An 11,354-nucleotide genomic window follows, 5' to 3' on the forward strand; every position below is an offset into this window, starting at 1 on the left:
TTTAATTGTAAAAATTCTTGTAGTCCCTTTCTTGAAAATGTATAAAATCAGTAAAAGAATAAGGGAGGAAGTAACCCATCCACCCTCTAAGGGAAAAAGGCTATCTTAAAACTCAGATATTCCAGGGGTGCCTGAGGGGCTCAGTCGGTTATGTGTCCAATTCTTGATGCAGCTCAGGTCCTGATCTCAGAGACATGATCTCAAGGTCCTGAGATCGAGCCCTGCATCAGGCTCTGTGCTGAGCATGGAGTCTGCTTTGTTCTAGGCACCACCAACATCTCCTTTCATGGGTGCTATTTGTCATGGTTTAGCATAAGCAGAGGAAGGGCTCCAGGTGACATGACCTCTGTGGGAGAATAAAACTATGCCAGCTACAAATTTCCAAAACATCATCCTTATTGAACATTTTGATTTCTTACTTTGGTCCACGTACAGGTTTTGACCACTCTCCATGTTGTTGATCCATGATATTTTCTGCTAAAGCAAGTTCACAATACAGAGAAGATACGTGATTTTTCTTAGCCTTTTCCCCTCCACTAGCAGGTAGGGTTCTGGGGAAGACTGTCCACAATGGGAACTCTTCCAGATGTCTGCCCACTGTGCCCCTTTCACCCTGGCTTCTTGAATGACCGGTCATTCTGTCCTGACCAAGCTCTGCTGGGCTGGGCAGCAGGAGTGGGACCACCTGTGTTTATCCACAAATGCCAGAGTATATTCTTGTAAAGTTAACAAACACTCAGGGAATTCAAAGTGACCCAATAGTGCCATCAAAACAGCATGGACTATGTATTTGGAAACATATCTGTTCCTCTCTAAGCATCAATTCTTTCTTCCATGAAATAAGTTTATTTACAGATTTTTATCATGATCACATGATTTCCTGGACAGACACAACATTTAGCTCATTATCTGGCAGACAATGGAGCTAAATGGATATCAATTCCATTTTGTTCATTGCCAGCACCTTCAGGCTGAGCTTTCACACTTACTGAAAATCTCTGGGGAATGAAATACTGCACCTTGCTTCTCTCTGAGATAATCAGACCATTTCAACATACACAGTCTCTAAATAGGAACCCAAGTCAACACCAGACATTTGGGTGCATGGTTAGTGACATCTGTGGGGGTACAACTGATAGCCATCAGACTCCCTTTCCTCTTTCCTCTGCTACCAAGGCATTGACCAGAGAGGCTCAGGAAGTAGTGCAGGCTGAGGCTGAGGCCCAGTCAGGGCTGAGGTCTGGGCTTGGGACCAGTGTTGCTCAGCGTTGGGAAGGATGTGGTCACAATCATAAGGGGGGGAAGGGTGTGCTTATTAACTTGGCTGTAATGATACTGTATGCCTAGGGGCCTTTATATTAGGTCAAAATCATGTCCTCTTCTTCTGTGCATTTTACATTAAGGATCAAAGAGGAACAGACAGAATTTTATGTGCCTCATGGTTGTATTTCTTTCTCTGTAACTGATATTGAACAAGGTTTTTTTTCCAAGGAATTATCTGATTCGCAAAAACCTGATTTGGTGTTTGTCAGTACCTGTGTGTATGAAGAGTTAAATCCGGATACTCTGCAATGAAAATGTCATTTCTCCTATTGAAATAAATTTTTTCAATTGCTTCAATTATAGCTGTGCATGTGCAACTATAAACAAAAGAATAGCGTTTCCAAAAAAGAAAAAAAGCCAAAGTTGTCAAGGAATAAAACATTAATTTTTTAAAAATCCTTCAACCAATCTGAGAAGTAAGGGAACACATTCACATTCCAAGAGGGAAGAGCAAATGAATATTTGTAGCCATAACATCCTGTCTGCTCAGGCTGTATGCCCAAGAAGAAGATGAGGAAGAGATAGAGAACCTGGAACATGAAAAAGAGGGAGTCTGCCAGAGTGTTAACAGTGGAAATGGGTGTCTCAGGGCCCGGTGCCCAGATCAGTCATTTCTGAGATTGCTCTTATGGTCAGCTTTACCCATATCTATCTGATACCAAATGAGCAACAAGCAGTCCATTTACTAAGGTAAAAGTTACCCCTAGGATAATTCTTAGGAAGATTATTATTTCAAGATTATTTAGTTAATTTCAGTAGGAAAGTTGGCCCACAAGTTACCAAGATGACCTGACATCACCTTTTGACTTCTTAGGTGAGAGTCATCACTGGTCTCTCTGCCCATCTAACCCACAGGACACAGGTCAAACACTTCCAAGACCCTTTATACAGACCTCGGCTCTGAATCTACGGTGGCCCCAGGGCCTGGGAGTCCCCTTGTTTGGTATGGAAGTGGGTGTGCTGTCTCCCCAACTCCTCATTGGAAGAAGAGAGAGGTTGCCATGACACTCCCAATTGTACTCTTTAGAGAAAGACTCCATGGAATCAATGTCCCCAAGGATTTAGGCTCTCCTTGTATCTGGGCTGGATGTAGCTCAGGAACCCAAGATTTGAGTTATCAATTTTGTCCATCTCCTAAGGTAGCTAGGCCAGGGTTTCTCAACCTCAGCATTATTGACATTTTGGGCTCAATATTTGTTTGACATGGGGGTGGGGCTGTCTTGTGCCCAGTAGGATGTTTAGCAGCATTCCTGGCCTCTACTCAACGAGATATCTATAGCACCCCCAACCTTTTGTGATGACCAGAAATGTTTTCAGACACTGCCAATATCCTCTGGAGGGGGGATTGCACCCAGTTAAGAATCACTGGTCTAGGCCCCTTCCTGTAGGATACAGGCATATGTTCTTACTCTTGTCTTGAGCTTGAGGTTGAGCTTCAGCCAGCCAAGAATGGGACAAAATGAAGCTACCATTAAACATCCAGCACACAAAAGTTCTATTCACTCATGAACAACATCATTAATTCTTTAGTATGTTCTCTGTCTTTGGTGATTTCTCTCCCTTATCTGGGTGAGTGTAACAGCAAATGACCCTGTCACTTTGTTAGCATATAGGTTCTGCCTTGTTTGACCAGTTCTTTCTGTTACTTTCATAAAACCTGTGCTAAATATCACTTTTGCTACATCAGCTATATGTTTTGTCATTGTTAAATTTCCCTACTGCATCAAGCATGGTGCCTTCCCTTTGGTGAGAGCTCCTTAGATATTGGTTATCATTAAATGATAATTCATATTGTAGATCTTATTAGAACAAATGAAAGATGTTAAAATAAAACTATAAATCTTTACTTTAATATGGTATTTACAATATCCAAAACATCTATATTCTTTAGTTCATTTTATCTAGATGATGATATTTTGAGGCAAACAGTGATTTCCAGAGGGATGAGGATGTAATGTTAGGCTTCTCAGGTAGTGAATGGTGGAGCTGAAAGTCAAATTTATTTCTTTAACACCAAGTCCACACATTGTACTATAGAAGAGAGCCTAAAGGCATTCTGCACAGTTCTCATTTTTTTTAATTTTATTTTTATTATGTTATGTTAGTCACCATACAGAGCATCATTAGTTTTTGATGTAGTGTTCCATGATTCATTGTTTTTTATAACCCTGAGTGCACTGCTTTAAAAAATATATATATACATTTTTATATATATATATATATATATATATAAATCAGTTTAGTTAACATAGAGTGTATTATTAGTTTGAGGGGTAGAATTTAGTGATTGATCAGTTGCATGTAACACCCAGTACTCATCACAAGTGCCCTCCTTAATGCCCATCACCTAGTTACCCCATCTCCCCACCCACCTCCCCTCCAGCAACCCTCAGTTTGTTTCCTATGGTTAAGAGCCCCCACTGCTTTTAAATCTAATTCTGCATGTTATTGGCATGATTTATTGGTTATCTAACACTCAGTGTCCTCAACTATAAATGAAATAGGAGTTCAGGGTCTGACATCTACTTGCACCTCTCCCCATGTCAGGTCCTCCCTGGCAGCCGTAGAGGAAGTGAGCATAACTTGACCATTTTAGCCAGGGTTGCTGTTTTGTCTTTCAAACATCTGAGCTCCAACAAGCTCCTGGGAGGAACCCTCATCAGAGTGGACTCCTGTCTGTGTCTTATCTACATCCTCTTTAAATGGGGCCCGGGTCACAAATAATAATGACATGTGCTATGGTTATTGAACTCTTACTGTTTGACAGGCATGGATCCTAGTGCTTTGCATGTATTAACTCTGTATGTCTTTCAACAACTCTCTGAGGTAGGACTTATACCCTTTTAAATGCTGGAGAGACTGGATCTCAGAATGTTGAGCTGGTTAACTGCATGTTCTGTGTGGGCACCTATATACACTAGGGAACAGGGTCATCAAAGTTGGAAAGGGACACACTCCATCACAGTGTCTGAACTCAATTAATGCTCTGTATAGAGGTCTCCAAACATTATTGGTTCACTTTTGAATTTTTACAACAGTGGTTGTGTCCTTCATGAACCTCTTCTCTCCAAATTTGGGCACAATGACCTCCGTTCCACCATAGGGCCTAATGTTCATGTTTTCATCACCAGGGTTATTCCATTTCTGAGCAGCAATCAGGCTGTTACCAGTGGGGCTGGGAGTATATCCAGGGGCATTTCAAATTCAGCAAACAAAGTAGTCAAAACAACTTCTCAATTCAGTCACCATGATTGACCTGGAGGTCCTTTACTCTCTTGTCCATCCAACTCTGGAGAGTATTTCTGTACTCCTCAGCAGGCTGAGAGTGGGAGAGGGCAGCATCAAAGGCGGTAATCAAGGAGCACATCCTTGTGTTCCATCTTGATGTTTTCTTTTGCTCAATAAACAGCTTTTGTTATGCCAAATTTTCTTGGAGAAAAAATCTTGGAATCCAGAAGTCAGAAAAAAATTGATTTCATAATAAAATTCTCTGCAGAAAATTGTCTGCAGATTGTCTCTAAGTTCGCATCAGAGGGATCAATTGAAATAACTTTGTGTGGCTCTGGGGAATGGAATATGTTACAGATAAAAAAAAAAACTATTCAAACAATGGATGGTTAAATTCTACATTTCCCCCAAAATGTCTTCTTCAAGAAGTTTTGTTTTGTTTTGCTCATCACCCTGGATCACGAGCTCAGATTTTGTAATCAGATCTGGATTTAGATTCCAATTTACTATCAGGGCACTTAATTTATCGAAGTTTAAATTTCTATCTATAAAATATCTATAAAATTGAGATGATGATAATAATGGCTATCTCGAAGTATTGTTATCAGGATTATGTAACAGAAAGTATATGAAGTACTTAATACAGTGCCTAGTCGACAAGGAATACTCAATTAGCGATAGAGCTAATCTTATCAGAACATTACATTATATTTATTCATTTTCATATGAAACTAAGCCCCTTGAGAGACTGACTGCACATTCACCGCTACACACAGAAACCACTGAATTCTTTGTTTTGATTTGGCTGAACAAAGAAAAGGAGTAAGGTCAAAGAAATTTGTGGACCCATGAACTGCAAATGCTAATTGCAGTTCCAGAATATATGCACTTCCAGAATATAACTGCAGATTTTTGGTAATTATTTTGTAACCTCAATTTAGAGGTTCAAAAATAAAGACAACAGAACTATAGTGGCTAGGAATGATCAGCTTGGGATTGAACCAATTAAAAATTGACTCATAGATGGCACAAAAGTAGATTGAGGAAGATCAGAAAGGGTAAATCAATTACAACAAATGTGAGAGGCTGAATTTTGTTGACATTATGAAAGTGGCAGGTATTTCTCTAGTCTCAATTATTTAATAAGAGTTGGGATTGTTTCACTGCTATACACTCGTTTATTGTATTAAAGAACATCAAGAACACAAAATTGGATTCATCATAATATTGGTTCATAAGGCACTATAGTCATTTATCTACACATGGATCCTTTTATGTTATTTATTTTATTTGACTTATGTGTTGATGACTTACTTAACAAGTCAACAAATACCAGAGAATCCATTATTTAACCAAAGAACAAAAGCATTGCAAATAATCTACATGCTCTTTTCTTAGTTCATCAAATAGAAAAGCATAGAATTTAATGATAATCTCTCAACACTTGTCCTGTTTCCTGTTTTGTTACTGAAGGAACAGGGCACATCCTGTTCTGTTAGACATGGGACCTTGGTGGCTTTGTGAAAAGTGAAATGAATCAATTTAGATATAATCTCTCCCCTATTCCCCCAAATTGTTTTACTAATCTGGGGACAAACATAATCACTTATTTGACCATCTGCTTGATTTTTTCTTTTTGCTCCTGCAGATGGACTGTCCACCTCTCTTTACCTTGCCCTGGGCATAATGAGCAGACCTTCCTGAGCTGCATCTGTGGTCTTCCTTATCTTCTGGTTGCTGTTGGAAGCAGTCAGTGGGAGCAACAGCAGGAGACTGGGAAGTGGGAACAGAGTGAGCTCAGGGTTCCCTCTATGACAAGTGGCTATAGGTTGGCTGCATCTTCCCTGGGTGCAACATATGGTGCCATCTACCCCAGAGCCAGAGGTTTATGCTCAGGAACCAAGAGGTGCAGGTGGGAGTGGCCATTTCCTTTCGTACCAGTTAACCTACTGGAGGAATTTGTTTCTTTTCTCCTAGGGCCCTGGATCCACAGGCTTGGAAATCTAATGCCCAAGAAGGAATGCTTATGTCAGGTGACATGGTAATGGTTCTTTGAACTTCAACCTCGACTGGTCAACATTCGACAGCAATCAGAGCAAAGATGCCCATGAGTGGAATCCATAGGGGTTAGCCTCCTGGAGCACAGAGCAGGGTGGAGAAACATGGAATGTCGATCCTGGGTGGGAAACAAGGTTTTGGAGAATCCTCCCTTTATGCCCCTCAGCATCCATGCTTGTCTTTTGACTGGGAGAGAAATCCGTGTCCCCAAAAAAGGGGACACAGAGTCCTAACTGAAATTTTATCTTTTCTCAGTCTCCAGGTGAAGATTACGTAAAAATGATTTTCTAGCAACATTCCCTGAAATTAGGAGATCATGTGTTCAGGCAATAAAAGTGCCAAACAACTTTGCTGAAGGAAACTATGGTTGTGTGCAAACTGCCTGCAATTCTGCTTGAGAGGATCTCATTCCTGCATCTGCATGTGGACAAAAGATATGTAAAGAAAGAATGAAGTTACAGTACAGTGTTAATAAGAAGACTGAGTATTTGTGCCCCTCTCTGTAGTACCTGGTAACTGTCCTACACAGAGGAAAAGACCTTCTGTTCCCAGAAGTTACTCCAAGCTCTCCTAAGTGTGAACTTTGTCTCTAACTTGGCAGACAGTCAATGGGAATCAGGAGAGAAAATAAGATTTTGTTTTATAAAAGAAGCCAAGGTTGTTTGAGAAGAGGGGAGAAAAGTGATCAGGACAGAGCCAGTTACAGGCCTTTCTAACCATCAGATTTCACATGTTGTGTCTAAGAGCTCAATAATATGCAGCGATGTTTAGTATTAAGAATCTGGTGAATTTTTTTTTTCCAGTTTGTTTGTGTTTTACTGATGCTAGTGCTCAGGTCTTGACCACGTACTTCTTCAGCCAGGACAGCTGCTCCTTCCACAGCTGCTTCTTGGTCCTCAGGTTTTCCTCCTGCTTGTTCAGCCAGCGGCCCAGGCACCTGTCTTCTTGGGCTGCAGATCCATATCTTGGGCTTGTACTTCTTAACCTTGTAATTTCCTGATGTTCTCTTTCTGAGTCTGATTGATGATGGTGAGAACACAGGTGATGGATTTGGGAACAACTCTGTTCTTGGAGAGCTTGGCAACAGCGCCTCCTGTCACTTTATTGAGGCATAGCTGGACAGCTCCACCTTCAAGTCCTCCTGCTGTTTTAAGCAGCTCCTCCTTCTTTTTGCCAGGAAGGTCTGGAGCCTTAATCTTGACCATGACTATATAATCCACCACCGCCTAGGGACTGAGGCCGGGGGCCATGTGAATTCTTCTTAAAATTAAATTTTAAAGTAAAATTCAAAAGCAATACAAGGTTTCTATGTGACAATGCAGGGAATGTGGAAGTGACAGAAAAAACTATCCTGATCCCAAATGTTTAGAAGTGACCTCTCCAAAGTTTTGCCCTTTCCTCTGTCCCAGGCTGCATCCCTGAACCTGAACATAAAGAACACCCAACACAAAAGAGTAAACATGAATTTCCAGGTGTGCCAGGCTATTTTTAGAATTGTGATTTTTACAAAGTGACTCTGAGGTAACAGACATCAATTTTTACACAGTACTACTCTGTATGGTCAGTTGGTAAAGGATAATGTAACTATGAAATCATGATATTTAAGATGTTCTTAAACTTAATCAGCTTTAATATGATAACATAATGTTGGTCAAATTATTCAAACTCATTGTGTCTCACCCACCTCAGGAATGAAAGAAAATGAGTTGAGCCCAAATTATCAGGAGATTTTGAACATCCATCTATGCAAAACCCCCCACCATGGGGTAATGTGAGCCCCTCTCGAATAGGCAAAATACCAATCTCACTTCAACAGATATTAATGGAGTCACCACTCTACTCAAATAAGCAGCTTTCAGTGTTTTTATGAATCAGACATTTAAATGACCATTTAATTAACAAATGTTTACTTAGGACAGGAGTGCTGGTTGGCCTCTGGCTAGTTTGCCTTTGCTGTGTGTGGCCAAAGTGTCCTTGGTAAAGCTCATCTTAGCCACAAGGAGAAGGGCAGGAGCAGTAAATGTCTCTAAAGTTGTACTTCCCCCACCCCACCATAGGGTTGTTTGCTCTGTGCACAAGGTCACTGTCCTTCTAGTTACGTGTAACTCAAAAGCACTATGGAATCATGTTGACAACTTGGATTTTAATTGATTGGGATGACTTCTCATGAAAGTGTCTTCATACATAGCTAATTTCTCTCTAAACTGTAATAGTCACATCTCAGAGTCACTTATCTGTGGAGTCAGGCACTGAGAGGGAGCAACAAGAGGAAAGGGTCTAGTTGTAATAGGAAATGGGGAAGACAGATGAAGGAAGATCCCCCAAAACAGGATGAAGATAAATTTCTGCCCCTCCATACCCACCCTTTCCTGCACATGCTGAAGGTGTTAACCTTGACCCAGCCTTCAGTAGAGGGTCAGGGTGTTAGTTGGGCTCTTTCAAAAGAAGGCATGTCTAAATTAAAAATCTCCTACCACAAAAACAGAAGCTCAGGGAGATAGATGAGTCAGTGAACCCTAGGGACCAATTTCCTTGAGATCATTTAAACTTTGAATAATCATGTTTAGCAATGCAACTAAGGTATATTAGACTTTGAAATTTCAGTTGAAAATGTGTTTGATTCAGCTTAGACCTCTTCAGAGAGATTTTTCTTCTTCCCCTCATATAGCCACAGGAGTTTTCCTGTTTGGGGCTAGAGGATCAGTAATACCAGTTTTCTTTTCTTTCTTTTTTTGGTCTTTTGAATCAGTTGACTACCTTTATGAGAAGGTAGTGAACATAGTGATATTTATGTAATTTTGCTTTATACAGAAATCAGTCACATAATTTTAACCATTAAATGTCCTCATTTTACAGATAAGAGAACAGAAGTCCAGGGAATCTGGTCCCAAAATCCCATATGGAGTAGCATTCAAGGAGAAGTGGAAGGTGGAGGGCCCCTGGTCTCACCCAGGGCTGATCCATCAACCTGCCTGAGGATCATGTCCCCCCACAGGAGTTGAGCGCCAAGCATGCCAGTTCATGAGGATGCTGAGAAGTTAGCCCTACTGTTTTCTGTGCTTTTGATCCCTGATGCTCCACTGTAAAGGAACTAGCAGTGGGTGGGTCAGCAACTTAGAAACTGGAATCAGGAGGCGACTTTCAATCTCAGTTTTCAATCATTTTTATGGCAAATCTCCAAAGAATCCTTCACCCGTGACATTATTTGCACAATATTTTATTTGCACATTCTTCAGGGTATAGTGATTTTTAAATTACCAGTGTATAAGAGTGCTGTTTAATAGAAAAAAATGTGGGTCAGCAATTGGAGCCAAGAATAAAAATTCTATAACTGCTACATTAAAAAAGTAAAAAGAAGTAAAATTCACTTTAGGACCATTTTTATTTAGTAATCCAAGATATCTGAAGTCATTTCAAACATGTAATCAGGGATGCCTGGGTGGCTCAGTCGTTAAGCGTCTGCCTTTGTCTCAGGTCATGATCTCAGGGTCATGGGATTGAGTCTCGCATTGGGCTCCCTGCTCAGTGGAGAGCCTGCTTCTCCCTCTGCCTGCAGCTCCCCCTGCTTGTGCTCTTGTCTGTCTGTCTGTCTCTCAAATAAATAAATAAAATCTTAAAAAAAAACTAATTAATATAGAGATTAATGAGATTTTTAATCTTCTTTTTGTAGTCTTCGAAATAATGGTTTGCAGGTTACACAAGCAGCCCATCTCAGCTTGGACTAGTGGACTAGGTATATTTCACATGCTCAGGAGCCACATGTGGCTAGTGGCTCGTGACTACCGCATTGAACAGAACAGATTCTGCTCCAAATGCTTCAGAAACGCTGCGCTGGACGATCTTTAGAAAAGTCTCTACAGACTGGACAGCTCCCTGGGTCTGCACCAACCTGCACGCCAGGGCTCCTTAGCCTGCAAGGTTCTGTGCAGTGGACCCGCGGAGGGGGCGTTGAGAGAGTCCGGGGTGCTGAGGCTGACCCCAGGGCAACTCCAGGGACCCAGAGCCGGTGGAAGGTGCCAGACATGGAGTGCCCTGGGAGACAGAGACCTTTTTGCTCAGGGACCTGGGGAGCAGGAGTGCTGTGCGCTTCCCAGGCAGCGCAGTAGTACAAGCCCTCGTCACGTTTCTCCAGCTTCAGCAATAACAGGGTACAGCTATAACCATCCTTGGCCTCTATGGCATTGACTTTATCCACTTTCTCGACCGAATCCCACTGGACATCCCATTGGTACATGGCCAGGCGGAGGAGCCTCTGCGGGGCCTTTCCCTCCTGGTGGATGTACCAGGGATGTAGCTGACCTTAGTGTTCGCTGTGCAGAGCAGGGTGGCTGAGCTACCCTCACGCGCCACGACTACTGCTGGCTGCTCCAGCCTGGTCTCTGCATGGCCACCTGCAAGGGGGACATCGGTGAGGCGGTGGCAGGAGCCTGAGGGCACCCCACGCACCCTACACCAGGGAGGGAGTCAGGACTTACCGGGAAACAGGATGACATAAAGGACAGCAAGGGGGCCCAGCATGACTCTCCTTCCCACCAGAGGGAGAAAAGCCCAGGGGGACCTCACAGCTGCTCCTGCTGGCAGGAGACCGCCTGGGTGGTGGCAGAAGGCGGGTAAGGGTCTGAGCCTCTGCTTCCTGAGGCACCTGCAGGTACTGGTGAGTCAGACCCTGCAGGGAAGGAGGGGCCTGAAATCAGGGACTAGTCTGACCACAAGGGGGCGGGACGGACTATCAATGGTCAGGGCCA

General features: G+C 42.2%; 1 pseudogene; it reads right to left on the minus strand.

Moving 5' to 3' along the window:
- Window positions 1–7,440: 7,440 nt before the first annotated feature.
- On the minus strand, window positions 7,441–7,814 carry LOC145716605 (large ribosomal subunit protein uL29 pseudogene; annotated as a pseudogene).
- Window positions 7,815–11,354: the final 3,540 nt, after the last annotated feature.

This window comes from Leptonychotes weddellii, chromosome 12 (genome assembly GCF_054177405.1).
Source record: "Leptonychotes weddellii isolate Sample4059 chromosome 12, ASM5417740v2, whole genome shotgun sequence".
Lineage (NCBI taxonomy): Eukaryota > Metazoa > Chordata > Mammalia > Carnivora > Phocidae > Leptonychotes > Leptonychotes weddellii.